The sequence below is a fragment of the Sciurus carolinensis genome, unplaced genomic scaffold, assembly GCF_902686445.1.
Source record: "Sciurus carolinensis unplaced genomic scaffold, mSciCar1.2, whole genome shotgun sequence".
NCBI lineage: Eukaryota > Metazoa > Chordata > Mammalia > Rodentia > Sciuridae > Sciurus > Sciurus carolinensis.
Window position 1 is genome coordinate 3,050,257 of NW_025920122.1, and position 24,426 is coordinate 3,074,682.

The 24,426-nt window shown below is 44.3% G+C and overlaps 1 pseudogene; it reads right to left on the reverse strand.

Annotated features, from left to right (window-relative positions):
• Positions 1-4,612: 4,612 nt before the first annotated feature.
• Positions 4,613-23,153, reverse strand: LOC124973810 (protein quaking-like; annotated as a pseudogene).
• Between the last annotated feature and the right edge of the window lie 1,273 nt (positions 23,154-24,426).

A 24,426-nucleotide genomic window follows, 5' to 3' on the forward strand; every position in this document is an offset into this window, starting at 1 on the left:
ACTCTGTACCTCTATAACCAGTGGCCCTTCAGCCTGGCTCTCTGCAGGGCACTTGGTGACATTGTTTTTCTTAGAAATCTCCTATTTTTATTGTAAAGACCTGACCTCTGATTTCAGGAGAAATATTACTGTCCCTTCTGTTAAGGTTGGTTCATCTAAACAATTTGAATAATCCCTCAGGCCATGTCCAGGATTTGGGGAAAAGTGATTTCTTCCAGTTCTTTCCCGTGGGCACAGGCTAAATATGGCATTGGGTTAAAGTGAGAAAATACTGTAGCTTGTATTTCTGTTTACTTGTACTATAAAGAAAAATAATATGTTTTCCTAATAAGCAGATAATATTACATACACATGATGTAAGTAGACAATTCAAAGGTTAGGAGCATATGCTCAGAAGCTTTATTTCCAGACATGGTGATGCACACCTGTATCCTGGCAGCAGGGAGACTAGGGCAGGGAGATTGCAAGTTTAATGATGGCCTCAGCAGGGTAGCGAGACCCTGTCTCAAAAGTAAATAGGTCTGGGAGTGTAGCTTTCTGCAATAAATAAACAAATGTATGAATTACCAAAGGTAAATCCTGTTAGCTACTGTAACTGTGATCCTGGCACTGCACAGTGCCTGGTCAGACCCTGAGGTTCTTGTGGGCTGGTGGGGCCTTGTTCCCAGCACCCAACACAGAAATTTACAAGACCAGGTGCTCAAATGCCTATGGAATAGGAGCCTGGTCTAGAATGGGTGGTGAAGAGGGCAGGGGTTGTTCAGTTACCTGAGCTGTTTTGATGCTCTTTACCAGTCCCCACAATCACCGGAAAGCACATGTTGTACCATGATAACTTGGAGGAATCTGTGGTTCTAGGGTTGGAGACTGAGGTGAGATGGGGCAGAGAGAGAAAGACTGATTCAGAGATCACACAGGAAATGTCTTCAGAGAAAGTCTCTGGATACTCTGCTGTGTTAGTGGAAAGTGGAATGGGCTGACAAGGCTTACAAGACACTGATGTGCAACCACAATGACAGTGCATTACCCTCATCCAGCAAAAACTCCCTAATGGCCTGAACATTCCATTCATTCATTTACACATTTTCAGTCATAACACATGGTTTCTGAATGTCTATGATCTGGATCCAAGGCCTGTGACCTGGATCTAAGTCCTGGGGCCTGCACTCATTTACTACTGAACTTTGCCTGGTTTTTACCCTCTCAGCCTATTTCTTAGAGTTGTTAGGAAGACTAAGTGAAATGCCATAGGTGACTAGATCTTTACCTGACTCATTTTTACCTCAGGACAGGCAGTGGTGTGGGCCTGGGAGGTCTCAGCAAAATGAGGCACATTCAAGGTAGCAGACTTCTAAGTACCTACAGAAGCACGTGGGGACAGAATTGGTAGGCAATTGTGTGGAGAACAGTTGCCTCCATCAGGCAGAGGATGTGGAATTGTTGGGGCTGGTAGGCACAGTTTGTGCAGGACCTCAGGTTGGAAGCCTGTGGAAGGTCCCTTTGTACTGGAGAGGTGCAGATGAGCATCACCCATACCATCTGAGAACTGAAGAGTTGGCCTCTGCTTCTGCCTGGCCTGGGCTTCCCCTGCCTCTTCCAGGTTGGTTCCCATTAGAGGGGCTTCCTCAACCCAGAGCAGCTACCTTTGTTTCCATGACTCCCTGCCCACTCCTTCACAGTGTGAAGATCAGGTTTATTTATATTCTTGCATATTGTGCCCTTATACCTCTTCTTGACCAGAAGCTCCAGGGGAGCAGGGCCCAGGTCAGGTTGCTCAGTGCTCTGTCCCCAGGGTCCACAGCAGTGCCAGGCATGGTTTGCATTTGGCACATTGCTGAGAGATGGCTGGGATCCAGACACCTCCATCTCAAGCCCTGGCTCTGCACACAGCCTGCTCTGTCCCTGAGGAGCCAAGTGGCCTTTCATAGTTTTGTCATTGTTGTTTTTAAGTATACATCATGGTAGGGTACATATGTGGGAGTAAGACGTACAATATAATAATATACTGCAAAACAACTGGCAGGTTTCTATTATCAAAACTGTGGGTTTGTATTTTGTATCCTTTTCTCAATCATGAAAAAATTTTTATTAATATTATATAACATACATATAAAACGAGATAGAAACTTGCACCATAAACTTGTAACAGTGGCTGTAAATACATTATCTTACATGTTTCTCATAAACAATAGGTTGGTTATGGTACATATACAGCAAAAAAACTTTTAAAATAATAAAAACTACTAAAAAATGCATGTAAGCACCATGGTAACATACCAGGGACACTCTGGTCTATCCATGATAAACATTAAATATTACTCTCTAAAAAAGTATATATTAAATTGAATTAATAAGAAATAAATTGAATAAAGAATTATAATACCAAGGCATTCAGTTTTCAGAATTCATGCTGATTTTCAGTTGATCCAATATTTTTTCAACTGTTTTCAAAATTGGTTCAGAGCCAACATTACTCACAAATGTCACACAACTGTTATTTCACACATTTACTTTCCCCATAAAAATGTTTGATCAACGTCAAAAAAGTTCATATCTTTTGAGATGAAACTGGATCAAGTGCTGTACCATTTTTAACTGTCACCTCAAGTGTTTGAGTGTCACAAATTTATTCTGCCGATCAACCAAAATGAAAATCATAATGACACAGCTTGTATTGAAGGAAATCATAACAACAGCATGTGTAACCCAAAGAGTGGTGGCATGAGAAAGCAAGACAAGCAGATACAAGCAACACCTATCTACCACATGGTAAATAAACTGAAAACAGTTCCAAGTGAGACAAGACCAGGGCGAGGTCACCCTGAAGGTGCAAACTCAATTTCTGACTGTTCTTCAAAGTGGAAACTAAAAAAGAAATAAATCATATTTGTGATAAACTTTGCCTATGTATACTATTATCTCCAGTACCAATAAAAATAATAATAAAACAAAAAATAAACAAACAAAAACAATGCATCCCCCTTCTCTGAATAGAATAAAGCTCTGGTTCTGTCTGTCAGCTGTTGTGATCACACAGAATCGTTGTCTCAGATTTCTTTGGGTTGACACTGTAGATTGTTACAAGCCAAAGTAGTCAACTGTGATATATTTTTTGAAAATAGCTAGTCAGATATTAGAATAGCTTTCATTGTTTTTTGCAGTATTGAATTTGACAAATTTGCATCAAGTTTATGTGGCACAAATCATGTGATTCAAAGCCTCAACCCATTTGTCCCCCTCATCGTCTTTCACACACTGGGTGACTGAGTCACATGCATTAACTTTTATTCTGAGGGAGGAGCTGATCTTACCAGATACTTCAGTAAATGAACATAAAGGAAAATAAGACACTTTCTTTTGTTTAGACTTCTTTCAATCTGTCAAAAATAATGACAAATGTGTGCTCTTTGATTTTCATTTTGACAACCACCAGAAAAACTCATTTAATGAAATAAAAGTTTTTGTTCTTGTTTTAAAACACTTCAAGGCATTAAATGTTACATTTCACACACACACACACACACACACACACACACACACACACATATATATATATATATATATATATATATAAACACACAAACACAAACACATTTTGTACCAGCACCCTTGTAGAGTAAAAGTATTTTTCTTCATTGGTTTCAATGAACTACACTTTTATCTTCATTTCCATTACCGGGGTACAGCAAATAGGCAGGTATGGATTTTACATCCTTAACAATTTTCTTCTACAAAGGGAGTTGTAAAAATAATAAACAGTTTGCCAAATAATGTGACACACAATGTATGGACAATGTTCTCAAATTTTATTAAGGAGGTATAAAACGAAGTTTCTTCAATATTAGTCTGAGCTAATTCATCGTTTTAAAAGTGCTGTTGCAGTTTTGTTCTTTGCATTACTTTTCAAAACCCTTTAAGTTTTTCTCTCATGGCACAACCTTCTAATACTTCAAACGTGGCAGGCAATATGTCAAAAATTGCAACTTCTGCCCTTTGGGGGCACTGCAGTGACTGAACACCATTTCCAACTTTGAATCATCTTTGAAGCACTTCACCAGGGATTTACCTGACTGAAGAAGGTTCATGCATCATGCATCATCACACAGTTCATTCAGAGAGAGTGACTTCCCAATAAGAAGAAAACTTTCCTAGAAGACGCTTATAGAAACTGCCTCCTGTCACTGAGTAGATAAGGGTCATCTGTCTCCCTTCTTACCGTTCACTTGGGGTGAGACACTGAAAGATGATCATTGCTGTGGGATGATTTGGGCCTTAATACTTTCCTAATATTCAGGACAATTTCTAGAAACACTTTCATCCACACAGGGTGGGGCTTGGGGGGTGGGGAGGTGAATTACAGGAAAACATTTTTTTGTCTTATGTTTGGTTAGATGGTAAGGCAAATAGACAAGTCCCTCAGCTCACTGCACTGACCACAGGCAAGCAAAGGCCACTGTTCAGCAGGCAAGTGTGGTCTGGTCATCACTGGGTGAAGTGTTCAGGATCAGAAGTTCACAGGTTAGTAGCCAGTGGCGGCTCAGCCTTTGGTCACAATCCTTTGGTAATGATGGACACACATGTCTTGCCTCTGAACTTCAGTAGCCACTGCAACTCATACACCTCTGGGTTCAAGAGGGTAGTCAAGGATTCATGTAGCTGGTGCCAACTGTAAGGGTGTTGGTAGGGTGTGTAGATGAACCCAGGTTCAGGTCCTGGAGGGACTATTGCAGCAGTTGGTTGAGGAACTCCAGTTAGCATATCAGTCGTCTTTATTTGTCTGATCAAAGGCATAATTGTATGGCCAGCTGTGGGGAGGACATGCCTATGCCTATTTATGATCCTAGAAGCTGCCTGTTCTGTTGCTGAAAGAGAAAAGTCAAGGGATGGTGATGTAATGTTGGCATCTCTCTAAGTGTCATTTGGAATTCCCATCTCTATCAGCTGCATCATCTTCTGGTTGTTTTATCCTCTGGATGCTGGTACCAGTAGTTTATTTACTTCTTCATCTGCTCTCTTCAGTTTTTTCTCTGCTCTGCTCTGAGCATCTTCCACAGTGATTCCCACATGGAAATATTCATTCAGATGCTTCAAACTGGGTTTCCTGTATTTTGCTCCTCCTCCTTTTTATGTGTCATTGAGCCCCTGAGTGGCACCATTATTATAAATCCAGTTTCTGCTTAAGGCTGTTTAACGATAAGTCCTCTGGGTCCAACGATCTTCCCTGTGCTAATTTGTTCTTCCAGCAGTCTCTGAAGGCAGTTGGAGATCCTGCAGAATTTGGACAGGTTGCTCAAGATCTTTTTTGTATTTCATCATCTCTATCATCATGTAATCTGGTATTACCATTTCCCAGATCACATTGACCTCATTCCAGGCTCTGCAGCTCACTGAGCCCGCCAACTTGGGGCCCGTGCCAGAGAGAAGGAATGAGTGAGGGTGAGCAATGGCCAGTGGCCTCTGTGGAGCCAACGTCCATCTCTGTGGTGGCCAGCATATATATGTGACAGTGAAAATTGTCAAATGGGTATGTATTCCGAGGTGAGAGAGTGTGACTAAATGTCACAGTGGTATGCTAATAGAAGAGTTGGTGATAGGAATCAGAAGCTGGTGTTTAGGTCAAGACACCTAGCAAATCCCAGTGTAGATCATGGGAGTTTGGGGACAGTAGTGTCACCTACTCTACAGAATTACACACCTTTTGAAAAACAGCTCACAGTAGAAACCCAGGTAATTGTAGCTACAAAATAACATCAGTCATCACTTGAACATGAGGCCAGAGCTGTGTGATTGACCAGTCATGAGGTTAGACAGCTCAGCAGTGGACCCTGCATGGTGGATATTTTGCACCTGGGAAGGAGCCAGAGCAGGGCTCAGTCTCAGTACTCTGCATTGGCAGGTGATCCTGCCCCATGTCTCCAATTTTCCAGTATAATACACTCTCCCCAACCCTAAACATCTTAGTTCTCAAAATATTGATCTATGAGGAAGAACAGCCTTACAAAAATGTTAGGAATGAGACACAAAGAAAAAAAAAACCCAAACTAAAAATTAAAAGAACTAAATACAGGTCTAAATAAGTATAAATGTCCAGAAGCTAAGCAGGTCACAAAAGAAGACTGAATAGAAAAAACTAATAAGTAATAAAGTATAAATTAAAAAATAAAAAAAAGGATCTGTCTTAATATTTAGGGAATTGTTCCCATTGGAGGTCAGAATATTCTTCTCGGTTTTGCTAGTTGTGGTTTCTGAAGTGACAGGAGTTTCCACAGGCCCTGCCCTTTGGGGCAGTGTTCAGGTTAAGTTTACCTACACTTCCACGGATTGGTCCAAAGTTTTATAACTGGTGCAGCTCCCTGGCTGAGCAGTTGCTGGGCCTTGCTGGAAGACTGTCCCCCAATAAAAAAATCCCTGGATTTCACTCATACAGGGGAGTGGTGATTACTTGTTCCCCTGAAACACGCATCAACTATGTATTTTTACAACTCTAGGGTTCAGACTCCAAACTATGAATTCCTCCTCACATTTTTGTGTTCTCCACCAGGCTCCTCTTTATAGCTGTACTTTCAGGAAGTCAATTTTATAAGAGGTTGTTCTGTGGCAAAAGTAGTCAAGTGTGTTTTTCTGCCACTTTCCCCCTACAAAAACCTCACTCCACTTTTTTGATTTTCTTCTGGTCTCTTAGTTCCACACTGTGGTGTGTGTTGTGGGTTTGCCAAACATGTTCTTCTGTCCAGGTCCAGCTGTTGGAAACTCAGGCCCCACAATTACCCTTCCTCTGTGATGGAGCTGTAAAGTGATTCCTTCCTCCTATTTCCCTCATAGCCAGGAGAGACAGGAGATATGTTCTCCTCCCTTTCCCCTCTGCACTATATTGTTGCAGCTTCTTTGTGCAGTGACTTTGAACTCTGATCTCACTCCATATCTACACACCCCTAGGAGCCCCCAAAACTGGGGTTCTCTAACTGAAGTACTGCTTCACAATTCTAGCACAGGAGAGTTGCCAGGAGTAGCATCTTTGGGAATCTCTGTTAATTTGTTCTATCCAACAATGTGATTCCCCAATCTGTTTTCAATGTTCTCAGAAAAGATCCCCTCTCTCACCTTTTAAGGAGATAGGTAAATGAGATCATAGTTTTATGACACGGAGTGACCAGGAAAGCGACCTTCCATATTCCACTATTTGTCCCAATCCCCAATTTACAAACTTTTGAAGATGATTTCTAGAAGTTAGCTGTCATGGGCACATTTGTGCCCCAAAGGTCCATCATGTGTTGAAAGTCTGGTGCCCAGTCACAGTGCTCTTTGAAGATGGACTTTTAGGTACTAGGGCCTAGTGAAAGAAACTTAGGCCATTGTGGTCCTATTTTATAAGGAGATATTGAGACTCCTGTTCCTCTGGCTACCACGAAGTGAGCTCCTTCCTCCAACGCTGGCTCCCACCGTGATATACTGCCTTGCCATGGGATCTAAAGCAATGAGCCATCTGATCATAAAATGAAACCTCCCAAACTGTGAGCTAAAATAAACCTTTTATCATAACCACATCATCTCAGGTATTTGTCATAACAATGAAATGCTGACTAATACATCAGCTTTGGAAAATGCAGGAGGGTGCAGAGTATATCATGATTAAGATAGGGGGAAGAAGAGTGTTAGCATTTGGGGACACCCTGTCGCCTCTGTTCTTCACTCCTTGCAAGGAGTCCCTTTTCTTACTGCTTAAAGCCTCAGGTCTAGTGCAGGATTAAAATTAATATCAAGAACAACTTTTATTTTTGACTGTGTCTTACACATTCCTAGACTCCCGGAGAGAGAAGTAAGTGAAGAAGCTAAGTCTAGGAAAGGCAAAGAGTTTGTCCAAGCCTCTTCTGATAAGGTAGGACCTCAAGATCCGTGGGTGTTGAATTCCTGGTGCTCTGGAGTCTTTGAAAATTTGTTGAAGATGCTGGAACTGCTCTCTAGAAAAATGCATGTGAATACTACATGTCTGACACACAATTGCAGAGACCTTAAATTCTAGTTTGACAATATTATACCTCTAACAGGGAAGGGACCATCTATACTGCTCAACATTGTATCTAGAGTCAACTGGTTTGAACTCTAGCACAGATTACATTGTCCATGAATATTTGTTGATCAAATGAGTCAGTGGACCATGATCAATACCAGGCCTGTCTGGCCAATCATCTCCATTTTAGTCCAGGGAAACCCAGCTTGGGAAACTCTCTGCAAAACATAATCTGAATGTGAAGTCACCTATTCCTGGTAAAGTCCCTAAGGACTCGAATCTAGGTGACAATTTGACCTTTATCTTTCTTTCACTCTTGCCCCTACCTGGTGTGAGGGACATTCAAGGACTATCACACAGCAATGACCAGGAGTTCTCTGTCCCTGACAGACATAGAATGATTCTTTGCTACTTGGAATTTCCCAAGTGTGGGCCAAGCTCTGTGACTCCTGAGATGCTCACGGACACCAGGTGGCCTGGAGGCAGGTGATACAGCTGCCAGTGGGCAGAGCCGGAAGATATGGAGCACAGAGGTTAGACACAGAGCAAGTGGGAGAGAATGGACCTGAAGCTATTGGAACCAGGTTTCCAAGGCAGGACACTAGAGTTGGACAGGGAGATGGAACCAGGTGGGGCTTTGGCAGTTTACAGGTCACAATACCAACAACCTTTGTGACTGTGAGCCAATTTTCAAGCTGGTATTCCTGGCCCACCAGAAATTCCTCTGAACAAATGACACAGGGACCAGCCTGGTTCTGTAGTGAATGATCTGGTGATGAATAGGGACAGAAGATTCTGACCATGTCTCTGGGCCTGGCCTCCACTACAGGGCCTGCCTTACAGCAGAGGGAGGTGTTTGACTATGTACAGGCAAGTTTGGGGCAGGGGACAGGGGGTGAGAGAAGTAGTGAGGTGATGGGAGAGAAGGGGCCCTGCAGAAAGAGGGAGGAACCTGGGGTTACTTCTCAGAAGGACGTGCAACAGGGAGGGCCAGGCTTCTATCCTTTCCAGATCTCAGAGCATTGCAGGCAGTAAGGGACCTGCGGAGGGCCATTGCTTCCAATTGCAACCTACCCCAACATCCCTGTGGGAGACACTCACAAGGTCATTTCTATACATGAGTCCTGCAGGATGGGGCTGGCTGGCCCAGCACTTATTTATCCTGTATGTGGAGACATGTTTGTTTCCCTCTGAGAACTTCATACACTCATCTCTGACTCATGATCACCATCATCCTGCAGGGACTGCTGTTCACACAGTGGACAGACTTCAGCTCTGTCAGCGTTACTATTGGAACCAGGACACAGGCTCAGAAGGATGAGGATATAAAGAATAACTAAATCATTCTTTGTTTCGGGTCATTCCTAAGCATGTATTGGTCAGGGAAATTGCTGGCTCTATTGAGTCAGACACTCAGTTTATCAAATAGAAGTTTATTAATCAGCACCTACAACAAGACCCCCTCACCCCAGTGTCTACCAGCCCTGCATATTATGTCATGAATCCTTCCTAATTCTATGCTGTTCTTTTGCTGACAGATCTGCTTTAAACCTCTTCAGTGAACATTCTTCAGCCTGACATTCCTTCTCTGAACCATAACTAAGACCCTGTCCCAATGGAATTTTTTTAATACTAAGACTTAGTGTTGTATGACTGATAGGATTTGTGTGACCTTTGGGAGGTGGCAATTCAAGTCAATAAAAATATCCTGCTCAGATTCCAGTGGAATCAGAGGAGCATGGGGAGGCTCAGGGACCTGCCTGCCCAGGTTAGAAATATGAGGGTAGGGGCAGGAATGGAAATTTCCACTCCAGGAGGCAGGCCCTCTCCTGCCAGTGTGAGGAGAGGGATGGATGGTGGGAATCAGAGTGGAGGCAGCTTCCCATCTCAATTCCTTACCTGCCTGTGTCACTTTGAGCTTTACCATTGCTACCTCACAACTTATAGTAGTAGTCAGCATCATCTGTGGGCCTGGACATCTCTGATGGTAAGGGTGGACATGGTCCCTGATTTGGAACAGTAGAATCAGTCGGGGAATCCTGCAGTCTGGTTGTTATTATTTTAGATGACCAGTTCAGGGACCTGACCTGGTTTCTCTGGTACCAGTGCATTTTACATCTTCTAACTCTGTTTCCCCCACAGGTGACACTGGCCAACTCTCCTGGGGCCACCAACAGAGTATGGCTGAGTCAGGATGGACAAAGTTATGGATCCTACAAAGCAGAAAAGGAGCAGTGGGCTTCAAGATGAAGGATCCTTCTAGGATATACTTCCTACCTGGCATGGATAAGTTTTGGGATTCCATGTGCTGACAGGGTGCCCCCTCCCATTGATCCCAGTCCCAGTGGTCCATGGGATAGGGTGGAGAATGAAGCCTACAGCATCCAAAATACTACCCCTCTCTCTCAGTACCTGTAGTCCTTCAGGCTCACACAAGCCAGTGAGCACAGAGTGGGGACTTCAGGGACCTGCTGCTGTTAGAGGCAGGGCCAGACATGTAACGGAGCAGTGTTCTGCATTGGTGGGTGGGAGCCCTGGGGCAGCTCCTGTGAAGGGAGCAAGGCAGTCAAGGAGGAGGCAGGTCCAGACTTATGGTGGAGGCAGCTCTGAGGCTGATTATTGAGGCACAGGCTGGCCAGGCTTCTACCCAGGATTCATTTATCCCCTAGCTGCAGAGACATGAGAGTTATGCAGATAAGCCTTAGATCACAGTTGGTGATAAGGGAGGTTTGTGGGGTTCAGCCAGACTCCAACCCAGAGACACGGAGAGGAAATGTGTGGCCTGTGGGCCAATGTCAACCCACAAGTTGGTGACCCTCCCTCCCCTTCTAGTTACATAGTCTGGGTAACATCTCTGCCCACACTGTGTTTGGATTTTGCTCCTTGGCTCATGTGGTCATGCAAAACTCAGAGTCACATCTGTCTGAATTTTCTGAACCCACTCTATAGGAGACAGAGGCTTAGATCTGAGTCCTGCACCAGATCATGACTCTAGGGCTACATGGTGGAAATAAACTTCTTTCCTGAACCAAGTGTCTGAAAATCTTAAAGATTCAGTGAGGTGCTGTAACTCTGTCCCTGGTGGGAGCACCTCAGGCCGATCTTGGGTGCTGTGCCTTCCATCTCCTGCATGTTTTGGGAAGGTTCCCCACTGTTCTTCTACACTGCCTGGTAGTTGCAGAATTTCAGCACAAATGGTGATCTTCGGGGAAGTGAAGATCCTGGGTCCCTGCCATATTAGCAGACACATTCTATTAGAGCTGGAAGTGAGAAATCAGGCGAGTAAAGAATCCATATGAAAGTATGAAGGAGGATGACGTGAGAAAGGACACCTATTCTTCCAGAAAATCCTCCTGCATGTTTGAATTCTCCTGAAACCCAGACTCCTTCTAGCCCCAGGGTCTCTGTCAGGTGGTCTCTGCCGCCCTCTTGTCTAAGCTTTACACCAGCTGCAGGAGGCTCAGAGGAGTCTGTCTAACATGAGAACGTACTGCTCAAGACCATACGACCTTGATACATGGCTTGCTGTCCCCACAGCAGAAATTTCTTTTTACTACATGGCCCTAAATCTGTGTCAAGGGGAGGAAACAAGGGCGAAGGTTACACTGGAAATATGAACACTTCAGTTTGGAGGAGAAGGATTCAGCCCCACCTGAGGTAGCACAGCACCTTTCTCAGGAGTGGTGGGTGATCATATAAGTGGTCCCAGGGCACACATCATTACACAGTTCATTCAGAGAGAGTGACTTCCCTATGAGAAGAGAAGTTTCCTAGAAGACTCTTACAGTAACTGTCTCCTGTCACTGAGTACATAAGGGTCATCTGTCTCCCTTCTTACCGTTCACTTTGGGGTGAGATATTGAAAGATGATCAGTGGTATGGGATGCTTTGGCCCTTAATACTTTCCTACAATTCAGGGCAGATTCTAGAAACACTTTCATCCACACAAGGTTTGGCTTCGGCAGGGAGTGCGGTGATGAATTACAGGAAAACATTTTCTTTGTCTTTTGTTTGGTTAAATGGTAAGGCAAATAGACAAGTCCCTCAGCTCACTGCACTGACCACAGGCAAGCAAAGGCCACTGTTCAGCAGGCAAGTGTGGTCAGGTTATCACTGGGTGAAGTGTTCAGGATCAGAAGTTCACAGGTTAGTTGCTAGTGGCAACTCAGCCTTTGGTCACAATTCTTCGGTAATGATGGACACACATGTCTTGCTTATGAACTTCAGTAGCCGCTGCAGCTCATTCACACATAGGTTCAAGAGGATAGTCAAGGATTGATGTAGCTGGTGCCAACATATAAGAGTATTGGTAGGGTGTGTAGATGAACCCAGGCTCTTGTCCTGGAGGGACTATTGCAGCAGTTGGGTGAGAATTTGACTCAACCGGGAATTGTGTTGGCTGCCTATTCTCTACTTCAAAGAATGCTGAATTCTCTCATTCCTCTCTGCAGGTCAAGACCTCAGGACAATCACTGAATTGTTTTTATAAATGTACCCATTTTGCTTCTAGTGGTTATACACATTCATGTGAATGTTTATTTCAGAAAACTGTTATCACTATTACTATCAATAACCCATTTCTCAATCTCTCTCTCTCTCTCTCTCTCTCTCTCTCTCTCTCGTGCACAATAATTACAGAGTATTTGGTTTCATTGTGTCACATTTGTACGTGCCCATAGTTTGATCAATTTCATTCCTGAGCATCTTCTACCTTTCCTTATTCCTTTCTGTACACTGCCGGCCTCCTTCATGTTTTCAGAAGATCCCTTCTCATTCCTTTTTATCCTAGCCTCCATATTTTAAAGAGAACTTAATGCCCCTTAACTTTCTTAGACAGGCTTATTTTGAATAACCTGTGCTCTCCATTCCCTCCATTTTTCCTAAAAGTGACATATTTCCATTCTTTATGGCTGAATAAATTTCCTTTGTGCATACATACCACATTAGGGACCAATTTCCATAATAGCCTCCTGCCATCTTCACTGGACACAAAGTCACTGAGTAATGCAGAAGTCCTTCCACATGTATGTGCTTCATTCAATTGCTGAACACAAACCCCTCCAGGTCCTCCTGAGCATAGATTCATCTCTAAGGACAATGACCAGGGTGGAGTTGTGGACCCAGAAGATGGGTCCAACAGGTGAAGTAGTGTCCCATGGCCTGAGGTGGATCTATAGACCTCCCTTCCTGTCTCTGTGTTCCTGGGCCTGGAACCTGCACTGAACAGAATAGTGCTGCTCCAGATCAACCCTGAACTCAGGCTGATTTACACAACAGACAACCTCCTAAAGCAAATGTGTACAAAGGCCAGGGAGGAAACCAGCCCAGCCTGCTCCTTTAGAAGCAAAATCCGAGGCACCTTCACCATGTCCTGGAACCATCTCCACCTCAACCTCCTCACTCACTGCCCTAGGAACCCACATACAAACAGAACATGGCAACCTGGCCATAACTCTCAGGTCAGTGCAGTCCTCCCTGTGGTAGACAGGATGCTTGGGAACCTACAGGGTAGGGTAGGAGGGCTGTGGGGCTGTGCTCACTGTCTTATGTGGGCCTGAGGGGCGACAGGTGCCAGGAAGGGAGAGCAGGTTTGCTTAGGTGTTCAATGTCTCCACCCTCCTAACAGGTTCATGGAGCCCTTGACTGATTTTGATGGGAAGAATGCTTTGAGGGCTCAGGAAATCTCTGGAGCAGGCTGCTAGAAGGCAGCTTCATCATGAGTCCAAACTCTTCTTCTCTTTTATGCAACGTGACCTCCTACAGGCTGACTCAGCCATCATCTATTTTGAAAACGCTGAGACAGGATCACATGCTCAGAAAATAAACTGGGGATTAAATATCCATAATGGCACTAGTAAATGTTAGGCCAGTCCCCTGTGCTTGTCATCTGTAATCATAGCAAACATTACACACACAACTCTGACTGATTCCTTGTCCCTGATTGAGGAAACACAACCACCCTGACCACCAGTGGATCCCAGGTCAGGGGCAAGTCTGACATTTTTGGTGCCCACAGCACATGGCATGGGAAGCTCACAGTGACACAGATGGTCACATGGGACAGAAAACTCCCCACCCAGGCCAATCTTTCACTTTCACCCTTACTCAGCAATCACCATAAATTTGGTCATTTTTTCACTCAGTTGGAATGTCATTTCACCCAAGAATACTGTAGAATCCACTAGAAACATGATTTTCCCAAAGATTTAGCTGGATTTTAAATTAAAATCTTGTCATATCCATTCAGTACTATAGAGACTAGTTCACAAGTTCCTGGATGAAAAATGTCCCCAGACAACCATTTCCTTCATTAGAAACTCACACTATCTTCCACTGATTTCAATATAAATTATAACTAGAAAGGAACCCATTCTCTGACTTTTATCCCTGTAGACTTTATCTTCAAGGATCATGAAGCATTGTGAGCCCAGTGAGATAAAGACCCAGGATGAGATGTTCTGATGTGCCAAGATCTGCTCTGGGTGCCTGAGATCAAGATCTTCCAACAGCGTATGTGCTCAGGAAGTGCACAAATGTCTCTCTGTTGTGAGTGAAGACCAAAACCACCTCATCCCCATTCCCAGCGAGACATGCTCATGAGCCTCCCATGTCTGACCAAAATTAAACTCTGTACAGCACAAAAACAGATTCTTGGTTCTCATTGCAAGGATCAGTTATCTCCTACAGATGTGTCACAACAGGCAGTTTGTTCACCAAGCACGTGGGAGCAAAGTCTCTTTTATGCAAAGACAGATCCATGAAGGAGATTAAAAAAAACTAGTACATGTGTATGCTTGTTTAATTTGCAAGGTCTTGCTGAGATTTGTCCTCCAGAAGAAAATATCTCCCAAAACACTAATAATATTATATCCTCAGGTGGAATATTCACAGAACCTGGGATATACAGTTTTAGAAAGTTTACCTTTAGGGTATGTAGAATATATATATATTAATCTCCATATATATATATATATATATGTGTGTGTGTATGTGTATATGTATATATATACACATATTCATATAAAATGATGATTCTGAAGTCTGATCTGGATATATATATATACATATATAATGCATACACATATAATGTGTAGAATTTATTAAAAAACAAAACTGTAGCCTCTATGTATACCCTCCTGACTTGAATAGAAGCTGATTTCTAATTTCTGTAAGTGGTAGACAATAGAGGAAAAATCAAAATACATATCAATTATAGCACAAACTACTATTGACAATGATTACTATAGTTTTGAATGTATACTTTACTTTTTTATTTGTCCTAAATAGTTATCTATCACAGTAGAATGCACTTTAACACATATATAAGTGGAGTATAACTTCTCATTTTTCTGGTTGTACATGATGTAGAATCACATTAGTCATGTAGTCACACATGCACATAGGGTAATAATGTTCAATTCATTCTACTTTCCTTCCTACCTCTATATCCCTTCCCCTTCATTCACTCCCCTCTGCCCAATCCAAAGTAACTCTATTCTTCCCTAACTGTACCCTCATTGTGAATTAACATTTGCATATTAGAGAAAATATTCAGCCTTTGTTTTTTTGGAATTGGTTTATTTCACTTAGCATGATATTCTCCAGCTCCATCTATTTACCAGTAAATGCCATAATTTCATTCTTCATTAAGGCTGAGTAATATTCCACTATGTATACATATCACATTTTCTTAATACCTTCATCTGTTGAAGGACACCTAGGTTGGTTCCATAGTTTAGCTATTGTGACTTGAGCTGCTATAAACACTGATGTGGCTACATCACTGTAGTATGCTGATTTTAAGTCCTTTGTCTATAGACTGAGAAGTGGGATACCTGTATCAAATATATATATATATATATATATATATATATATATATATATATATATTAGTCAGAGGTGAACACAATACTTTATTTAGTTTTTATGTGGTGCTAAAATGGAACCCAGGGTCTCATGCATGCTAGGTGAGTGCTCTAACACTGAGTCACAACCCCAGCCCCCCTCAGTTAACTTTTTATACTAATGCACCGTGAGCTGTCTCCTGATAATGGCACCAATGCATAAGACGTTATGTTACAGTTCGAGGAATCATCTGGGGTAAATTTGCATAAAATGATGATTCTAGAGTCTTCTACTCTGGATATTTTGTTTTTGGGGATTCTGTACAGCCCCAAATGGTTTTGGTCAGACTTCCAGAAGCCTGTCCAACAGCAGGTAAGGTACAGCCACACCACTCTCCCACAGGGAGCTGAAGGAACCACAGAAAGGTGCCCTCCACACCAGAAGCCACTATTTTGGATGAGGATTTTACCCCATATTGCCCCCCAGCCCAGGCTGATCCAGTGAAACTAGAGTAGGTAAAGAATGCAGGTCTATGACCTCCTTGAGTCTGCTCTTCTCACTTCCTTCCTGATTGGCACTGGAATAGTCACTTCCTCTCTCAGTCCCATCCTTTGAAAGTGCACTTCCCAAATTCTGTGCTCCCAGTTCAACTATCTTGGGGACTTCATGGAAACAGTGTGGGTCACTCACTAAACACTAGAAGATTTTGACAGCTTTCTCAGGACAGGAGGCACAGGCTACAAAGTCCCCACCTGGCTGCAATGTGTGAACAAGGTAGAGAGGGAGGACCAATAACCACCTCCTGGTTATTCATTCCCAGGTAAATGGGAAGGCCCAGGGCTCTGATCTGAATACATCATTCCACCTGTCCTGCCCAGCACACCAACCTGGAAGTTCCTATATGAGCTAGGCCTCTACCCATGAACCCCACTACTACTTGGAAATTCTACATTACCTGCCCTGAATACACATCTCTCCTGCCATCAAACATCTTCATGTAGGAAAAAGTATTATCTTGTTCTGGAAAAAGCTTTCAGTCCTGGTCCCTGAGTTTCCCACTCTCCTCTTACATCCTCACACACCCAGAGTCCATCCACAGGGCACTGAAACAGCTGTGCCACACAATGCTCTTAACTGTTTCTCCTCCAGACCTGATAGCATTTCCAGAGGCACCTGTGCAGAGAGGGTGCCACATTATAACCCACCCATCCTGTGAATCTCTTCTAATCACTGTATTAATTATCTGCATTTCCCCTTGTTTCATTTATTTCCCTCAATTATTTCCCTAATAGGCTTGGAATTCTTCTCTAGTGTAAGAACACATGCATAGAAATTAGAGATATGAACAGATGCAGGATAATTCTTCCGTGCAAAAATACATCTGAGGTATGAGGGGTAATATTTTCCAATATTCACTAATTTCTTATATGGGATCTGGAACATTCTGTTTCTGTTTCACCATCATTACCATCTTAACTTTCCTCTCCTCTGGTCTCCTGAGACTCTGTTGCAGATCCAACTATCATATCCAGGTTCAAGTGGGGAATGTTGTGAAAACAGTATGTTCTTTCATTCACAAGTGCAAACACTCACTGAGAAGTACTCAAGAAGACTGTGTGCCAGCCCATGTATCTTCACCATATTCCATGGCTAATCCTGGACACCTGGGACCTGATGAAAAGCCTGGATTCTCAATAGAGAGGATAATGTACAGGTAGAAGCTTGTAGGATAGTATGCTGAGACTGTCCAGCAGGTGTGTCTAACCCAGACTCACCCAGGAGATGGAAACTACTGAGAGAAGAAGCAGTGTCCTATCCATGCTGACTCCCATGTTGGAACCAAGATGGAACACTGTGGTCCAGACCACAGTGAACCTGAATAATCTTTGGTGGAAGATGCCTCCTGTCTATGCCTGTGGTCCTGTAGCCACCACAGTTCCACATTGACTCCACACCTGCCACTGGCACCAGGAAGTCCTTGAGTCCTGTGTGCCCTGGGACCACTTATATGATCACCCACCACTCCTGAGAAAGGTGCTGTGCTACCTCAGGTGGGGCTGAATCCTTCTCCTCCAAACTGAAGTGTTCATATTTCCAGTGTAACCTTCGCCCTTGTTTCCTCCCCTTGACACAGATTTAGGGCCATGTAGTAAAAAGAAATTTCTGCTGTGGGGACAGCAAGCCATGTATCAAGGTCGTATGGTCTTGAGCAGTACGTTCTCATGTTAGACAGACTCCTCTGAGCCTCCTGCAGCTGGTGTAAAGCTTAGACAAGAGGGCGGCAGAGACCACCTGACAGAGACCCTGGGGCTAGAAGGAGTCTGGGTTTCAGGAGAATTCAAACATGCAGGAGGATTTTCTGGAAGAATAGGTGTCCTTTCTCACGTCATCCTCCTTCATACTTTCATATGGATTCTTTACTCGCCTGATTTCTCACTTCCAGCTCTAATAGAATGTGTCTGCTAATATGGCAGGGACCCAGGATCTTCACTTCCCCGAAGATCACCATTTGTGCTGAAATTCTGCAACTACCAGGCAGTGTAGAAGAACAGTGGGGAACCTTCCCAAAACATGCAGGAGATGGGACAAGGAATCAGTCAGAGTTGTGTGTGTAATGTTTGCTATGATTACAGATGACAAGCACAGGGGACTGGCCTAACATTTACTAGTGCCATTATGGATATTTAATCCCCAGTTTATTTTCTGAGCATGTGATCCTGTCTCAGCGTTTTCAAAATAGATGATGGCTGAGTCAGCCTGTAGGAGGTCACGTTGCATAAAAGAGAAGAAGAGTTTGGACTCATGATGAAGCTGCCTTCTAGAAGCCTGCTCCAGAGATTTCCTGAGCCCTCAAAGCATTCTTCCCATCAAAATCAGTCAAGGACTCCATGAACCTGTTAGGAGGGTGGAGACATTGAACACCTAAGCAAACCTGCTCTCCCTTCCTGGCACCTGTCGCCCCTCAGGCCCACATAAGACAGTGAGCACAGCCCCACAGCCCTCCTACCCTACCCTGTAGGTTCCCAAGCATCCTGTCTACCACAGGGAGGACTGCACTGACCTGAGAGTTATGGCCAGGTTGCCATGTTCTGTTTGTATGTGGGTTCCTAGGGCAGTGAGTGAGGAGGTTGAGGTGGAGATGGTTCCAGGACATGGTGAAGGTGCCTCGGATTTTGCTTCTAAAGGAGCAGGCTGGGCTGGTTTCCTCCCTGGCCTTTGTACACATTTGCTTTAGGAGGTTGTCTGTTGTGTAAATCAGCCTGAGTTCAGGGTTGATCTGGAGCAGCACTATTCTGTTCAGTGCAGGTTCCAGGCCCAGGAACACAGAGACAGAAAGGGAGGTCTATAGATCCACCTCAGGCCATGGGACACTACTTCACCTGTTGGACCCATCTTCTGGGTCCACAACTCCACCCTGGTCATTGTCCTTAGAGATGAATCTATGCTCAGGAGGACCTGGAGGGGTTTGTGTTCAGCAATTGAATGAAGCACATACATGTAGAAGGACTTCTGCATTACTCAGTGACTTTGTGTCCAGTGAAGATGGCAGGAGGCTATTATGGAAATTGGTCCCTAATGTGGTATGTATGCACAAAGGAAATTTATTCAGCCATAAAGAATGGAAATATGTCACTTTTAGGAAAATGGAGGGAATGGAGAGCACAGGTTAATCAAAATAAGCCTGTCTAAGAAAGTTAAGGGGCATTAAGTTCTCTTTAAAATATGGAGGCTAGGATAAAAAGGAATGAGAAGGGATCTTCTGAAAACATGAAGGAGGCCGGCAGTGTACAGAAAGGAATAAGGAAAGGTAGAAGATGCTCAGGAATGAAATTGATCAAACTATGGGCACGTACAAATGTGACACAATGAAACCAAATACTCTGTAATTATTGTGCACGAGAGAGAGAGAGAGAGAGAGAGAGAGAGAGAGATTGAGAAATGGGTTATTGATAGTAATAGTGATAACAGTTTTCTGAAATAAACATTCACATGAATGTGTATAACCACTAGAAGCAAAATGGGTACATTTATAAAAACAATTCAGTGATTGTCCTGAGGTCTTGACCTGCAGAGAGGAATGAGAGAATTCAGCATTCTTTGAAGTAGAGAATAGGCAGCCAACACAATTCCCGGTTGAGTCAAATTCTCACCCAACTGCTGCAATAGTCCCTCCAGGACAAGAGCCTGGGTTCATCTACACACCCTACCAATACTCTTATATGTTGGCACCAGCTACATCAATCCTTGACTATCCTCTTGAACCTATGTGTGAATGAGCTGCAGCGGCTACTGAAGTTCATAAGCAAGACATGTGTGTCCATCATTACCGAAGAATTGTGACCAAAGGCTGAGTTGCCACTAGCAACTAACCTGTGAACTTCTGATCCTGAACACTTCACCCAGTGATAACCTGACCACACTTGCCTGCTGAACAGTGGCCTTTGCTTGCCTGTGGTCAGTGCAGTGAGCTGAGGGACTTGTCTATTTGCCTTACCATTTAACCAAACAAAAGACAAAGAAAATGTTTTCCTGTAATTCATCACCGCACTCCCTGCCGAAGCCAAACCTTGTGTGGATGAAAGTGTTTCTAGAATCTGCCCTGAATTGTAGGAAAGTATTAAGGGCCAAAGCATCCCATACCACTGATCATCTTTCAATATCTCACCCCAAAGTGAACGGTAAGAAGGGAGACAGATGACCCTTATGTACTCAGTGACAGGAGACAGTTACTGTAAGAGTCTTCTAGGAAACTTCTCTTCTCATAGGGAAGTCACTCTCTCTGAATGAACTGTGTAATGATGTGTGCCCTGGGACCACTTATATGATCACCCACCACTCCTGAGAAAGGTGCTGTGCTACCTCAGGTGGGGCTGAATCCTTCTCCTCCAAACTGAAGTGTTCATATTTCCAGTGTAACCTTCGCCCTTGTTTCCTCCCCTTGACACAGATTTAGGGCCATGTAGTAAAAAGAAATTTCTGCTGTGGGGACAGCAAGCCATGTATCAAGGTCGTATGGTCTTGAGCAGTACGTTCTCATGTTAGACAGACTCCTCTGAGCCTCCTGCAGCTGGTGTAAAGCTTAGACAAGAGGGCGGCAGAGACCACCTGACAGAGACCCTGGGGCTAGAAGGAGTCTGGGTTTCAGGAGAATTCAAACATGCAGGAGGATTTTCTGGAAGAATAGGTGTCCTTTCTCACGTCATCCTCCTTCATACTTTCATATGGATTCTTTACTCGCCTGATTTCTCACTTCCAGCTCTAATAGAATGTGTCTGCTAATATGGCAGGGACCCAGGATCTTCACTTCCCCGAAGATCACCATTTGTGCTGAAATTCTGCAACTACCAGGCAGTGTAGAAGAACAGTGGGGAACCTTCCCAAAACATGCAGGAGATGGAAGGCACAGCACCCAAGATCGGCCTGAGGTGCTCCCACCAGGGACAGAGTTACAGCACCTCACTGAATCTTTAAGATTTTCAGACACTTGGTTCAGGAAAGAAGTTTATTTCCACCATGTAGCCCTAGAGTCATGATCTGGTGCAGGACTCAGATCTAAGCCTCTGTCTCCTATAGAGTGGGTTCAGAAAATTCAGACAGATGTGACTCTGAGTTTTGCATGACCACATGAGCCAAGGAGCAAATCCAAACACAGTGTGGGCAGAGATGTTACCCAGACTATGTAACTAGAAGGGGAGGGAGGGTCACCAACTTGTGGGTTGACATTGGCCCACAGGCCACACATTTCCTCTCCGTGTCTCTGGGTTGGAGTCTGGCTGAACCCCACAAACCTCCCTTATCACCAACTGTGATCTAAGGCTTATCTGCATAACTCTCATGTCTCTGCAGCTAGGGGATAAATGAATCCTGGGTAGAAGCCTGGCCAGCCTGTGCCTCAATAATCAGCCTCAGAGCTGCCTCCACCATAAGTCTGGACCTGCCTCCTCCTTGACTGCCTTGCTCCCTTCACAGGAGCTGCCCCAGGGCTCCCACCCACCAATGCAGAACACTGCTCCATTACATGTCTGGCCCTGCCTCTAACAGCAGCAGGTCCCTGAAGTCCCCACTCTGTGCTCACTGGCTTGTGTGAGCCTGAAGGACTACAGGTACTGAGAGAGAGGGGTAGTATTTTGGATGCTGTAGGCTTCATTCTTCACCCTATCCCATGGACCACTGGGACTGGGATCAATGGGAGGGGGCACCCTGTCAGCACATGGAATCCCAAAACTTATCCATGCCAGGTAGGAAGTATATCCTAGAAGGATCCTTCATCTTGAAGCCCACTGCTCCTTTTCTGCTTTGTAGGATCCATAACTTTGTCCATCCTGACTCAGCCATACTCTGTTGGTGGCCCCAGGAGAGTTGGCCAGTGTCACCTGTGGGGGAAACAGAGTTAGAAGATGTAAAATGCACTGGTACCAGAGAAACCAGGTCAGGTCCCTGAACTGGTCATCTAAAATAATAACAACCAGACTGCAGGATTCCCCGACTGATTCTACTGTTCCAAATCAGGGACCATGTCCACCCTTACCATCAGAGATGTCCAGGCCCACAGATGATGCTGACTACTACTATAAGTTGTGAGGTAGCAATGGTAAAGCTCAAAGTGACACAGGCAGGTAAGGAATTGAGATGGGAAGCTGCCTCCACTCTGATTCCCACCATCCATCCCTCTCCTCACACTGGCAGGAGAGGGCCTGCCTCCTGGAGTGGAAATTTCCATTCCTGCCCCTACCCTCATATTTCTAACCTGGGCAGGCAGGTCCCTGAGCCTCCCCATGCTCCTCTGATTCCACTGGAATCTGAGCAGGATATTTTTATTGACTTGAATTGCCACCTCCCAAAGGTCACACAAATCCTATCAGTCATACAACACTAAGTCTTAGTATTAAAAAAATTCCATTGGGACAGGGTCTTAGTTATGGTTCAGAGAAGGAATGTCAGGCTGGAAGAATGTTCACTGAAGAGGTTTAAAGCAGATCTGTCAGCAAAGAACAGCATAGAATTAGGAAGTATTCATGACATAATGTGCAGGGCTGGTAGACACTGGGGTGAGGGGGTCTTGTTGTAGGTGCTGATTAATAAACTTCTATTTGATAAGCTACCTGAGTGTCCAACTCAATAGAGCCAGCAATTTCCCTGACCAATACATGCTTAGGAATGACCCGAAACAAAGAATGATTTAGTTATTCTTTACATCCTCATCCTTCTGAGCCTGTGTCCTGGTTCCAATAGTAAAGCTGACAGAGCTGACTTCTGTCCACTGTGTGAACAGCAGTCCCTGCAGGATGATGGCGATCATGAGCCGGAGATGAGTGTATGAAGTTCTCAGAGGGAAACAAACATGTGTCCTCATACAGGATAAATTGGTGCTGGGCCAGTCAGCCCCATCCTGCAGGACTCATGTATAGAAATGACCTTGTGAGTGTCTCCCACAGGGATGTTGGGGTAGGTTGCAATTGGAAGCAATGGCCCTCCGCAGGTCCCTTACTGCCTGCAATGCTCTGAGATCTGGAAAGGATAGAAGCCTGGCCCTCCCTGTTGCACGTCCTTCTGAGAAGTAACCCCAGGTTCCTCCCTCTTTCTGCAGGGCCCCTTCTCTCCCATCACCTCACTACTTCTCTCACCCCCTGTCCCCTGCCCCAAACTTGCCTGTACATAGTCAAACACCTCCCTCTGCTGTAAGGCAGGCCCTGTAGTGGAGGCCAGGCCCAGAGACATGGTCAGAATCTTCTGTCCCTATTCATCACCAGATCATTCACTACAGAACCAGGCTGGTCCCTGTGTCATTTGTTCAGAGGAATTTCTGGTGGGCCAGGAATACCAGCTTGAAAATTGGCTCACAGTCACAAAGGTTGTTGGTATTGTGACCTGTAAACTGCCAAAGCCCCACCTGGTTCCATCTCCCTGTCCAACTCTAGTGTCCTGCCTTGGAAACCTGGTTCCAATAGCTTCAGGTCCATTCTCTCCCACTTGCTCTGTGTCTAACCTCTGTGCTCCATATCTTCCGGCTCTGCCCACTGGCAGCTGTATCACCTGCCTCCAGGCCACCTGGTGTCCGTGAGCATCTCAGGAGTCACAGAGCTTGGCCCACACTTGGGAAATTCCAAGTAGCAAAGAATCATTCTATGTCTGTCAGGGACAGAGAACTCCTGGTCATTGCTGTGTGATAGTCCTTGAATGTCCCTCACACCAGGTAGGGGCAAGAGTGAAAGAAAGATAAAGGTCAAATTGTCACCTAGATTCGAGTCCTTAGGGACTTTACCAGGAATAGGTGACTTCACATTCAGATTATGTTTTGCAGAGAGTTTCCCAAGCTGGGTTTCCCTGGACTAAAATGGAGATGATTGGCCAGACAGGCCTGGTATTGATCATGGTCCACTGACTCATTTGATCAACAAATATTCATGGACAATGTAATCTGTGCTAGAGTTCAAACCAGTTGACTCTAGATACAATGTTGAGCAGTATAGATGGTCCCTTCCCTGTTAGAGGTATAATATTGTCAAACTAGAATTTAAGGTCTCTGCAATTGTGTGTCAGACATGTAGTAGTCACATGCATTTTTCTAGAGA